This window comes from Macaca fascicularis, chromosome 4, assembly GCF_037993035.2.
Source record: "Macaca fascicularis isolate 582-1 chromosome 4, T2T-MFA8v1.1".
In the NCBI taxonomy this organism is placed as follows: domain Eukaryota; kingdom Metazoa; phylum Chordata; class Mammalia; order Primates; family Cercopithecidae; genus Macaca; species Macaca fascicularis.
The window spans coordinates 158,680,918-158,695,090 of NC_088378.1; positions in this window are offsets into that span (position 1 = coordinate 158,680,918).

Consider the following 14,173-nt stretch of genomic DNA (forward strand, 5'->3'; position numbering starts at 1 on the left):
CCACAGATTCATCCAACAAGTATTTCTGGACATTGAATATGTGCCAGGCACTGTTCTGTGCTAGACATAAGGCAGTGAAAATTCAGATAAAATGTCTGTTCTCAATAGGCCACACTCACTGAGAGATGGACAGTAAGCGAAATGAGTAAGAAGAAAATGTGCAGTATATTAGATAGTACACAGGGCTATGGAGGAAAACAAAGCAAGATGACAATAGGAAAGGTGGTTTGAGGTCCACTTTTGAATAGAAAAATTGGTGAAAACTTCAGTGAGAAGGCAGCAAGTCAACAAGAACCTGAGGGAATAAGCCACCTAGAGAACAGGAGAAGAACATTCTAGAGAGACAGGGATGGCAAGTGCAAAAGTTCTGAGGCATGTAGCAAAGGGACTGGTCAACAGGAGAGGTGGGAGTGAGTGAGTGAGAGCAAGGAAGAGTAGGAGGGAGGCCAGAGAGATGGGGTGGGACAGCCCACTGAGCAGCCTCTGCAATCGAAGAAGCCATGGGGGAATTCTGAGCAGAGCAGAAACTTGACCTTGCATGTTCTCACAGGTTACCCAGGCTGCTATGTTGAGAGCAGACTGCAGGGAGGCAAAGTGGAGGAGGGAGGCTATGACACTGATCACAGCAGTGGAGACGATGGCAGCTCAGAGCAGGAGGACAGCACACAGGTGGAAAGAAATGGTCAGATCCATTGCTAGGCAGGCCTCAGGAAATACTAGGTATGGAATTTCCCATCTCCTGGATTGTTTCAGTCACCTATCAAAAGTAAAATGTAGCATCATGTTTGAAGAATTTTCCGCTTACAAAACCAAAACTGTTCACTTAGCTGCCTTAAAACTCTTTGCTGCCTTGATAGTCTGGCTTCATCCCTGTGCACGGAGAGATCTGTTGACTCTAGCAGGATGAGTTAAGTGAGATCACAAGACACAGAAAGAGGAATAGACAGATCTGAAAATAAGCACTGGCTCGTGCACCCAGAACCTAAGGCAGACCAAAATAAACCACATCCTCCCACCACTTTATTTTTTTATATTTATGGGGTTTTTTGATTTTTAGCAAATTATAATTTTAGAGGTGATAACCAGTTTGAAAAAAAGATGAGCAGGAGGAGAAGGGAAAAAAGAGGAGGAGGAAGAGGAGGAGGAGGTCGAGGAGGCGGAGGAGCAAGAAAAAGAGAAAGAGGAGCAAGAGGAGGAGGATGAGGAGGAGGAGCAAGACAGGAAGAGAAGGAGGAGGAAGAGGAGGGCGATCCTTAGCCAGGTGCCCAGGAGCCAGGAGCAGTGCTGGTCCTTCCCTCTATCACCAGTGGCCGCGTGTACGGAGAATGAGAATTGCAGACTTGAGCTGTTCAGAACCTCAAAATGTCTCTGGTTAGAGACAGACTCAATGTCTGCTATATGTGCTACGTGCCACAGCATTTCCTGTTAATTAAAAGTCATTCACAGCTCTGTGGGTAAAAGGACCTATTCCATACTCCAGATACTCCTGAAAGTGCTTAGGAAGGGGTCAGGAGGAAAGGCATGGCCAACCTGAAAATATTCCTGCTTCCCTTGAGACCAGAGTGACTAGCAGATCACCTTGGCAGGACATCTTCTCCCCTCGACAGCAGAGGCTCAGCCGCTCCATTAGAAAGGGAAGTAACTGCCATCTCTCGGTTCCAGGAATTCCTCCAGGCTCTGCCCGCCACTGTACCTTCTTTGGGCTCCCTCTCTGGCCTGACCTCCCAGCGGCACCATGTTTAGGTTCTCTTATTTGCCAAGACTCCCTAATAAAGATGCCTTGGCACTCAGCCCATATCCCCTCCACACTTCCCTCAATGTCTGAGGCTGCTCACTGCCAACCCTGGCATTCCGCTTTTTGCCCGGTTTTGGGAAACTTCTAGGTCCACCTGCAGAGAATCCAGAGTGCCAGGTCACTGCCCAGAAAGCCCGCCTCAAGCAATCGTGAGCAGGGAGCTGTTGGATAATGCCCAGCTTCCTCGTCCCGCAGATGGATTAAATCCAAGGCATGTTCTAAAGTGTCTCCGGGAGCTCCCTGTGGGATCAAACTCCAGGTGCCCACTGTGGCAAATGGCTTAATAAGTCCCCTTGCTCCCCTCCCTTTTCTGTCTCCCTTCCCCCATCCATGCTTCCTGGCCTCACTTCCTAAATAATGACTTGTGCTTGAAGTCTTGCCTCAGTGTCTGCATTTGGAGGGATCTATCTAAGACACCCATCCACAGCCTCTGACTTGTGCTTCCCCAGGAGAAAGTTCTGCCTGCCCAGCTCCTCTGATCCTGCCCTGACCCCCACAGGCAGGGCCTTTCCAGTCCAGGCTGGGGTCCTAGAACAGCTCTCCAGCACAGCCTGGAACCTGCATCCTTGCGCATCAGGGGCAGGGGTTATTGCCTCCTCGCCTTCACCCCCACCCACCTCTGCTGGAGGCTCATGCTCCATCCTGTCCCAGGAGCCATGGCTATGTGCAGGGTGCCCCTCACAGCATTCTGCAGCCGCTGCTGCCTGGCAGCTGTGGTTTCCTATCAGCTGCTGTGCGCAGACTGAGGGAGACACTCCTGGGCCTCATCCCAGACTTCCTGGCTTTGCCAAGCTCGCCGCTGCTGGAATGAACAAGGGAGCCCAAGTGTGGAGCTGTGTAGAGTCTCTCCAGGCCCAAGAGCATATTGGGAGCTGCCAAGCTCCACATAGAGCTAAAAGAGCTGGAAGCAGAGCTCCAAAGGTGGCAATAGAGGACAGTCAGAAGAGGATGCTCATTGGGGTTGCATCTTGAAGTCACTTATAATTTGGATATCTAATGGCAATGTGGCCTCTTCATGAGGGGCATGGCTGGTCAGGCCTGGGCTGATTGCCTACACGCCAAGCTGTTCTGGTTGATTCTTTGACCAGTTGCCATAAAGCGCCTTTGATCCAACCCTGACACTGGTGGGTTTCACAGCTCCGAGGGAGACACAGCCATCTGGCAGTCTATCTAGAGTGGGAGCCCAGACATCAGAGGTTTCTGGAAACATCTTTGGGTATTTTTAGTGCCCCATTTCTCTCCCTTCTTCCCTGACAGCTCCTAAAACAAACCTCAGCAAGCAAGGAGGTGCCTGTGTTTCTGTAGCTGGGGTCTTTCTCCGCCTCCACTCCTGACACCACGTGGGCTGACCTCAGCGAGCTTCTTGCCTTAGCTCTGTGATCAGCCTTTCCTCCCCTCACCCTGGATACCTCTGCCTATGTGCTCGATTCTCACAGAGGCTGGTCCACAGCAAAATCAGTTGCAGGAGGACCAGGACGCATCTCCAGTGCCTAGAACACCGCCTACACATCACAGGCGCTTCATAAAATTTGCCCTATAAATGAATGAATAAAGTGACTCATCACTGAGGCTCAAAGCAGTACCCAGGCCAGTTGCTGAGGCACGTACCCCAGTGTGGGCTCCGCCACTGCACTCTGCCTTGTCTGGCTGGTTAAACACCTTACTCCCCAGTTTTCCCCTGGGTAAAGTGGCATACGATGGAGGTTGTGAAATGGAAGTGGTTTAACTGGACTTTCTGAAAGAAAGTCAAATCTGGCAGAATCACAGAGGTTGAAATTAACAGACCCTCTTCCTTTGACCAAAACTTTATTTAGGCTCCTTTGAGTCCTCTACTTGCTGGGGGCCTGACCTTGGGCTTCCTTGTCTATCCTCGTAGAATCCAGTCTGAGCAAGAATTCTGCTCAGTTTAGCAAAAATCCTCTCTTTGGGGCCTGACCATCCTCAATGCCTTATCACCCTGGCCTGCCTTTTGCAGTAACTGATCAAGTCAGTTTAGCCAGAAACCCTTCATCCTTGATGTTTCCTCTTAGTCATTTTCCACCTCCCCCTCACCCCCCACTCAGCTCCCTGATAAATCCCCACTTGTCCTCGCTGGAGTTGAAGTGGAGTCTGATCTCTCTCCCTCACTGCAAAACCCTGTTGCTGTGGTCCCCATATCCTATCGCCACCGCTCCCCTTGAATAAAGTCTGCTCTGTCATCCTTAACAAACTGAACCAAGAAAATTCTAGAAGACAAGAGCGTCAGTGCAATCATCAACACCAGTGAGGCAGCAATGAAGATACAGAGGTGTAACGTGACTGGGAAGGAAGCGGACAGGGTTAGGGAACCAAGTGGATGAGGGTGGCAGGTGACTGACAGCCTTGAGTTATGGGTGGCTCTAGATTTTTCTGGCTCAAAACTAGAGAATAACACCATTAACCAAAATCAAGAACAGGTCAAGAATATGTAAAAGTGCACTTTTCCCTTAAGTACCACAATCTCAGCAATGGCATGGCTCGACTCCTAAATAATATCAAATCAGAAATTTCTCATTTCTCTATCTAAGCAATTTGATTGAGACCTGTGGATACATCTTTGCTAAACCAGGCCACAAAATGTGTACCCAATCGATAGATACTTCCTCAAATACCTATCTTGTTTTCACCTTTCTTCTAGAAACATACATGACCTTTTTAAACACACACATTTTCTACAGAAACGCTCAGGGCACAGAGGGCTGGAGGTCACAGCCATCGAGGGTGTGTTGCCTTCTGCAAGCTGTCTCGGGGCTCATGTGGGCCAGAAAAGGCTTCTCTGGTCTGAAGGCAATACTTGGCATATGCAGAACGCCTGCTGTCAGCAGTTGCTTTTCAAAGGCGATGTTAATTCCAGCTCATTGTTCTACCCCATTTTCCATTCAGAGGCGCAGCATGAGGTATTTGGCAAGCCATGAACTAAAGCTGCACATGTATTCCAGTCTCTTTGGGGGTGGGTCCCAGCCTTGTTCCCACACTCTCCCTCTCTCCTCCCACTTTTACTATTTCAACGTTCTTCCCCTTTTCATTTCTGCTTCCGACTTATGTACTGCACTGGTGTGACTTAGTGGAAAAGTAGATTGTTCTTTGGAAATAGAGCTATTCCCACAATAGGTGGAGATGTGGGATAGATTGGAATGATCCAAACACAAATCTCAATCCAGATCCTGTGGATACGAGACCGTGGCTGTGGTCTAGACGAGGAAGGCTGGCAGGCCTAGAAGGATCAACTGGACAAACCTTTATCAAGCCCCTATCATGCTCGGCATTGAGGATGTAACAAAGAACAAGGGAGACCCTGTTCTCAAGGAGGGTAGGGTCCGGTGGGCCATGTGAGACCTGAGGTCACCTCCCTGAGAAGGAAGTCTTGTCACTGCCATGTTAGAGATGGGCAAGCTCAAGTGTAGAGCCATTACAACCTTCCCAGCAGCCAAGCCTCATTAGAGGCAAACTTCCAGGTCTACTGACTCTGCCCCCTCTATCACAGCTGCCCACTGGCTTAACAGTGGCATCAGTACACCCATCCTGGATGAGTCTATCCATGACTTGGAATGATCCTTATAACTTATTAAGCAGGAAACAAAATTTAAGAACCCACATCCAGCTTAGTGCCAGTTTCTAGTGGCATCGCCTGATGTGTTCTTTTTGCCTGCTGCACAGATAAAACCAATTCACTGAGACAGCAGTATTGCAGTAGAGAAAGGATTAATAATTGCAGGGCTAGCTGAGCAGAAGGACAGGAGATATTACTACTCAAATCAGCCTCCCTCAGAACTCAGAGGCTATGGATTTTATAGATAGTTTGTTAGGCAGGCGGCTAGGGAATGGGTGCTGCTAATTGGTTGGGGATGAACTCATAGGAGTATGGAAAATGGTCCCCCTGTGCTGAGTCAGTGTCTTGGTGGAGGCCACAGGACTGGTGGAATCATGAGTCATGGGTCCAGGTGAAGTAAGTTGTCAGGATGCAAAAGTCTGAAAACCATCTCCAAAGGCCAATCTTAGGTTATGCAATAGTAATGTTATCTATAGGAACAATTGGGGAAGTCACAAATCTTATAATCTCTGACCACATAATTCCTGAGCAGAGAGGAATTATAGAAAAGCAAGCTAGGGAACAATGGCTGGTTATTGTTTAACTGTACCTACATTTTAGCAGAATTCAGGCCCCTCCCATAACCATAATCTTTTAGCCTTTTATTGTTTTACAAATGTGGTTTTGTCCCTGAGCAAGGAGAACGGTAGTTTTCAGGAAGGACTATGATCATTCTTGCTTCAAAGATAAACTATAAGCTAAATTCCTTTCATGTTTAGCTTAGCCTACACTCATGAAAGAATGAGGACCAACAGCCTGTGAGACTAGAAGCAAGATGGAGTTGGCCACACTAGATTGTCTCATTGTCATAATCTTTGCAAATGAGTTTTCATCTCTAGCTTCCCTTTAAGTTCAAGGTTGAGGTTGCATAGAATAACTTGAAAAATTGGTCAATTATTCAACAACCTTTGTGATAAAGATTACCCCAGAGGGTGTGACTTTAACTCTGAAACATCCTATTATTCTAACAGAAAGGAGTTAGACTCTCAAACCTGCTCAGTAAATGCCAGATCCAAATATTCTAGGAAGCGCATAGATTTGGTTACCTGGGCTCTCCTTTTGTTGAGTATCTGCTGTACTCCAATTACTGTGCCCATTTCATCACACTGTGACCCAATCCTACAGTCCAATCACAGGAATGGATGGTTGGCAGTGTTATGACTAGGCTGTCCCAAAAGCCCAAGTTCCAAATTTACCAGGCAAGGAGAGCAGCAGGAAGAGCAGCTGCAGAGGGGATTGACTTTCTTCCATGTGGTCAGGAGGTTGGCCCCTTTGAAATTCAAAGGCAGTTCCTTAAAGCTAAAAAAATAAAAAGCTAGTCCTGGTCCTTCTGATCAGGGAGGTGTGGAGGATGGGTGTGAGTCAGCTCTCCAGGCAGCTGCTGTGAGCTGATGGAGCTTGGGTGGGAGGTACCGCACTCCAAAGCACCTACCGCCCAATGTGGCTAGTTGGGGAATGCCAGCACATGCCACCCTGCCTTGGGCTTCTCCAAATGAGTGACTGCTTGGCATCAAAGGCAGCATGCCACCCACTGGAGGGCTGACAGGCAAAGCCACAAGCGGTGACAGGCCCTAAAGGAAATAGCGTCACCATAAGCCAGACTGGAACCTTACCAAGGGTGTAGTCTGGAAAAAAACCCAGATGCTGTGTCAGCTCAGCCACACCCAGCCACAGGAGAGCTGGAAAGGAAAAGATCACCTACAGAGGTGGGGCAGCTGGGCACTCTGCAGGGGAGAGAACCAACATCAGGCTTTGCGTTGACCTCAGTAAGAGCTTGTCCAACAAACAGGCCTTGGGTGAGGCGAACCCAGGTTGGAATGTAGGTCCGTGACTCCTGATTGTGTGGCCTTGGCCAAATAGCTGAACCTCTCTGAGTCTCAATTTCCTCAAAAGTGACAAAAACAAACTTCAGATAGTCACTGTGAGGATTTCATGAGACAATATGTGTATGCACACACATACATGCCCCTAGCACAGTGCCTGACACATGGTAGGTACTCAATAAATGTTAGTTCTTTTGTCACACCCTGCATCCTACTCACTCATCTGTGAAACCACTTGGAGCAGGGATCCCTGACAGAAAGACCTTCATTTATAGGATAAATGTACTAAGTACAAGTCTGAATCCTACCCAACTATTTAGAAGCAAGAATATAAATAGTTAATTCCACAGGCTTCCCAGATGTGTGCAGCCTTCCTTCCCAATGCATCACTGCTGGTTTCCCCCAGCATTCGCCGGTGCAGTGGAGACCGGAGCTTCAGAGCCTTCCACACTGTCCACTGAACAGCCCCACCCTTGTGCTCAGGCTTTCCTTTCCCGTAGACCACCCTGTGAGAGTCTCGGTGAGCCCTGGTCTTTCTGCGCATGATGTGCCTCTCGTTACCCTCTTCATTCTCACTTCCCTCGTCCCCCAATTCTCCCCTCCAGGTCCAGGCTCTTTCCACCTGTTGGGAAGCTGACCTCCTGTTGTCCACCACGGCTCCTCCCTCTTGGTGGAGACCAAGCTCTCACTCTCCAGGGAATTCTCCATATTGACACTGCCCATCAGGGAGGTCTTGAAATTACATCCCATTGATGTTTCCAAGTGTATGCAAAGCCCATGACTGCCTGCCTTCCTTTCAATCTTTCCAAAGTTTTTTTTTTTTTAAATAAATTATATATAAGCAGCACAAATCACCTAGCAAACCATTTAGCAGGAACCTGTGACTCCTTTTTACTTAGACACTGCTGATCTATAAGTGGATCCTCAGAAAAGGAGAAAGCTAGGAAGTGTCAGGAGGAAGAAGTTGTCCAATTCTCCGCACATGAGAACATCTAGAAAAAAGCAGAGTGGTAGTGTCCTTCTCCCCACACCTCTCCTCCAGCCTGTGAGCTTTGTCTCACTAAAGAAAAGGAGTGAGGAGTGAGTAGGAAAGCTATCTTGGGAAGCCAGGGAAGGCAGGCCCCTCTGTCTCCACCCCAGGCCCCTCACTTCTTAAAGCCCTGAGGGAAATGAAGCTCTCTGTTTAAAGAAGAAGCATTTCCTCCACCTGTGCCTCAGCTATCAGTGAGGGAAGAGAAGCAGCACAAAGAGTTGCAAATTCCCCTCGAGGTCAGGCAACCTCTAGCTTCCACCGGGGGAGCTTCCTCAGCTCACTGGCCCTACAGCAAACCAGAAAATTGAGTGTCTCTCTTTGAGGATGCCATGGTCCCTGCAGGTGAATGCACCCAATAGGAAGCTTACCCATTAGTGTGAGATTGTGTCCTGTGACCTGGACATAAAATGGGAATGGTGGCATCATTCCAAAATGGCAGATTTGGCACCAGCCTTGGGCCTTGGTTCTGCCACCATTGTTATAATAAACAGCGGTAACATAGGACTGGGTCTCACCTTTGGTGGATTGAAGGGTTTATTCTTCACTGCTGTTGGCCAAGGGCACGTGGGAGTGTAACGGGCTGAATGGTAGCCCCCAATGAGACGTGTCTATGTCTTAAATCCCAGAACCTGCAAAGGTGATCTTATTTAGAAAAAGGGCTTTGCAGATATAATTAAGGATCTCGAGATGAGATCATCCTGGATTATCCAGGTAGGCCCTAAATCCAGTGATAAGTGTCCTTATATGGGTCACAAAAAGAAGAGACTCATGGAGAAGAGGAGAGGCCATGTGAAAGCAGAGGCAGAGATTGGAATGGTGCAGCCACAAGCCAAGAAATGCCTTCAGCCACTAGAAGCTGGAAGAGGCAAGGAAGGATCCTTCCCTGGAGCCTTTGGAGGGAGCATGGCCCTGCCAACACCTTGATTCTAGTGCCAACACCTTGACCTCTGGCCTCTAGTACCATGAGACAATAAATTTCTTTATGTTAAGCCCCTATGTTTATGGTAGTTTGTTACGGTAGTCCCAGGAAGTTAGCACAGGAGTAGGACAGATTTGCCCATTAGAGATTTGCCCATCAAGAGTCCTCTTTTTGTCTCCACGAGCACCCCTTTCTTCTACCTCCTCCGCTCTGTACAGCTACACAGGTGCCCGAGTCTCCAAAAGAACTGGAAGAACTGTGAGATACTTTGAGGTATGGTATATAATTCAGTTCCCTCTATATGGAATTAAAGCATGAAGCAGTCCTTTTCAGGAGAGACATGCAAGCCCTCAGCATAGGGCCTAGCTCAGCATCAGTACTCAACCAATGAATATCCTCCTTCTCCTCCCCTCCATCACTTCTCCCCATTGGATGACAAGCTTTTGTCCTGTCTGGGCCTAGTGCTTCAGTGACAGCATCAACAGGGCTGCTGAGAAAGGCTGGGAGTGTGTGCTGCACCAGGTGGCTGGCCAAGGGGGATGTGGGAGCTGAATTCCACCACGCCCCATTCACCAAACCAAAAGTGGACAATTTTTTAAAAAGAGACAGGGTCTTACCATGTTGCCCAGGCTGGTCTCAAACTTCTGGGATCAAGCAATCCTCCTTGGCCTCCCAAGTATTATAGAGGTGAGCCAACATGCCAGGTAGCCATAGAGTACAGTTGACAGCCCAAAGTTCAGTGGCTTTTTTGTCAGTTTGCCCAGTTGAAGACAGCATCTTTCAAAATCAAGGAAAGATACTATTGGAATGATGAAAAAAATTGGAAATAGATTGTAGTAATGATTGTACAACATGGTGCATATCATTAATGTCATTGAATTGTACATTTAAATTGTTAAAATGATGAATTTGGTGTTATATTTTTCACCACAATTATAAAAAGGTTAATAATGCAATATACCAAACTCATTGAATTATACACATTAAGTGGGCAAATTATATGGTATGTGAATTATATCTCAATGAAGCCATTTTAAAGAATGCAAACAGATTTTAAAAAAAAATTTTTTTTTTTGAGACAGAGTTTTGCTCTTGTCTCCCAGGCTGGAGTGCAATGGCATGGTCTCAGCTCACTGCAACCTCCACCTCCCGGGTTCAAGCGATTCTCCTGCCTCAGCCTCCCAAGTAGCTGAGATTACAGGTGCCCACCACCACACCCAGCTAATTTTTGTACTTTTAGTAGAGACGGGGTTTCATCATATTGGTCAGGCTGCTCTCAAAATCTTGACCTCAGGTAATCCACCCACCTCTGCCTCCCAAAGTGCAGGCATGAGCCACCATGTCCAGCCTTACAAAACACATTTTACAAAAAGAAAAAACTGAAGACTCCAATTAAACTCATTCTGTGAAAAAAAATTTTCAGAAATTGTGTGTGCTAGCAGAGGCTCTCAACACAAAGCTTGCTCTGTCTTTCACTGGCCATTGACTCGTGGAGTCCAGCTTTTGGTGGCTGTTCAATGCAGGAGATAATGTTCAGCCACGGGTAGAAACCTCTGTGTTGGAATGCTGATTCTTTGGCCACTCAGCTCATCAGTCAGGGTGCCCACCTCTCAGACTCTGACCGTAAAACTCCCATTTTGTCTCTTTTCTGTGCCCTAAAACTCGATGTGCAGGCTTTCCCTTTGCCTTTCCCATCTTAATTAGCACATCCTGCATTTTCCAAACCAACTCTTCTATTTCTGGTTTTCCATTAAGCCTTTAGCTTTGCACTGCATCCTGCCTTTGATGTTTTGAGAGCTGTGAGCAGGGTCATAGGATGTTTTGAAGGAAAGAATCATTAAATAGCAACAATTTTCAACACGCTCTCTATTTGTACATAAAAAGTACAGGTAGACACAAAGAAACAGAAACAACTTGTCAATTCACCCCCTCACACTACATTGGGAAGGATAATCTAGAATTCCTGACACACTGCATTTGCCATAAACGCAATATGAAAGCGGATTGGAAATACTCACCTAGCAATGACAGACGAAGCAGGTCGGAAAAACATCTTATGGATAAATGAGTATCTTTTGTTTGTGGGGAGGTGCCATGTCCAGATAAGGGTGTGTATGGTGATTAAATTTAATACTGGTGTAAATACCCTGCAACCTGCCATTTTCTCAGTGGGATTTATGATTTGCCCATATAAGACAATCAGCAAAGAGTGGCAGAGAGGCGTAGGAGTCTAAAGGAAAGTGATTAGGGCTAAGAAAAGAGGGAAAATTAACAACAGTCTCAAAAAGGTAACATCCTACCACACATAACGGGCAATGTTTGGGAAGAAGATGTTAAGAGATTGAGAAAAAGAGAAGAGATACTGTAAGAGTGGTTGTAAGCATGTTTTATCTGATTCTAATTTTTAGAAAGTTAGCAATTTGCATACTGCACCTGTATTAATCAGACACTTGATTGAGCAGAGGCTTCTCATTCCTTTACTCTACCAAATTGTCTAGAATGACACTGGGGGAATTGACTCTGATGTTCAAATAAATAGCAGGGAGGAGAGTCTAAAGTCACCACTCAATAAAATAATTTGGCACTTTTATTAGGAAATTGTTACATTTACCAAAGGAAAACCTTATTTTGACTGGAAACACAGAAAAACCAAGCAAGTAATTTCAAAGCCAGCATGGGGAAGATGAAAGTACCTATCTGTCTCCAAAGAAAGCCAAGCTGAATAGGTAAATCCAGCTCCCAATTATTCCATTCTAGGTGGATTATACAACAGTTTTCTCTCGATTTGTGATTCTGAGTGACTGTTGTTTGGCACTGTTCGCTGGCTGTGAAAGGCTATTTTGAACTACTGAATATTCACTTTCCAGTGTCCTCTGTATTTAGGCTCGTCCATGTGACATGGTTTGGCCAAGGAGACATCAGGGTTTGCTGAGGGTGGGGGCTGGGGAAAGGAAGGCTTTCCTTTCCCATGAAAGGGACAGGTGGGACATAGTGTGAGCTATACTATCTCTTCCCCTTGTTTCTGTACTGCATGTGGTCATGATGCCTTGAGCTACATAGCCATTTTGTAACTATGAGATGGCAAGGATAAGGGACAAAAAGCCAACACTTAGGATGTCACAGTGATCAGATAGAAAACATCTGGCTCCCTGATGATTCAATTGAGCAGCTGAACCAATACCAGCCTCTACCTACCTCCCAAGTTCTTAATCAGAAAAGCTAATGCCTACTGATTTAAGGTACCATTGGCTGGGATTTCTCTTACTTGCAGCCCAAAGAATTCCTAACTGACACACCATGTAGCAGGAGTCCCAAGGGTCCTAAAGCAAGAGCTAGAATTATGGTGTCTGAGTAATGAATGTCACAAGCAGCCTGCAGGCATCAGTTTGCACTTACAGAAGGTTGATGACAGGGGCCTAGGGGCAAGACACAGATGAAAGGGACAGCACGGTGTCTCTTTCCTGATCAGAACCCATGGACTAGGCTTTGTCTATGGAGAGAGTGCCAGCAGGCAGGAGTAGTTGAAAATCCAAGGGGTTTTGTGTGAATGGGGACACAAGAAAAACTGCTTTAGACCTCTGTTATGAAATACAGCACACACCTGCTCCTTATATCTGTGAGGAGCTCAGTGTGGCTGAGGTCCAGTTGAGATAGGAAAAACTGTAGTACCGTTTGGTCACTAGGAGGGCTTCTATAGATAGCACCCTGGGCAAAGAATGGCCACTGATTGGTTACAGGACATGCTATCCCCAAATGTGGCACCTTGGCATTTAAGAAAACAGCAGAAGCAGGAAAGGAATTTTCACCTTCCCCACTGCCTTTCTCCCATGAGGCAGGTCATGAAACCTGGGAAGGATTTTCTGACCTTCTCCTGAAGCAGATCATAAAATCCTCATATGAAAGATGCCCTCCCTATACCCAGAGGAAAATATTTATTTTCTTTTTTTGAGACGGAGTTTCACTCTTGTTGCCCAGGCTGGAGTGTGTGATCTCAGTTCACTGCAACCTCCGCCTCCCAGGTTCAAGCGGTCCTCCTGCCTCAGCCTCCCACGTAGCTGGGATTACAGGCATGCGCCACCATGCCTGGCTAATATTTGTATTTTTAGTAGAGACGGGGTTTCTCCATGTTGGTCAGGCTAGTCTCGAACTCCCAACCTCAGGTGATCCACCTGCCTCAGCCTCCCAAAGTGCTGGGATTACAGGCCTGAGCCACTGCACCTGGCTCAAGAACGTTCTTACCTATGAGGACACAGGGACACAGAGAAGAATCTAAACAAACAGGCCTCGTTAAATTCCCCCCAGTTTATTACCATTAAGTCATACCCCTTTGTCCAATTACTTTCTCCATCACTGTCAACTCTTCATCAAGTCTAGCATAAAAATACACAAGCTGAACTATTTCTTTGGAGCTCCTTTTCCTTATGAAGGCTCCCGTGTTACATAAAACTTATGGCAAATAAACCTATATGCTTTTCTCTGGGGCCTCAGTCATGAACCTAAGATAGGAAGGAAAGTGTTTCTTCTCCCTTATACCACAATGAGGCACTGGCTTGGGCCCTCAAAAGCACTGGACATCAGTAAGAGGGCAGACCTGGAAGATGTGGGTGAGAGATGGCCGCCCAGCAAACAGCAGGGGTGGAATTGCTGAGTCTTTGTGGTATATGTGGGCTCATATACCACAGTGAAGTAGATACCACCATATAGTTTTTATAGGAGACACCATCATATAGTTTTTCAAGGTGTTGTTTTTAAATTCATACTGTACAACACCACAGCACATAGTCAGGATATGAGAATTTCAGCTGGACCTCACATGTTCACCAACACTGAGTGTTGTTGATCTTTTCAATTTTAGCCATTGTGGGGGATATGTAGTGTTGTTGCTACATTATGGCTTAAATTTTCATTTCCCTGAAACTAATGAGATTTAACACCTTTCCATATGCATATTAGCCACTTGGATGTCTTCTTTTAGAGGTGCTCAACAAGGATTTTT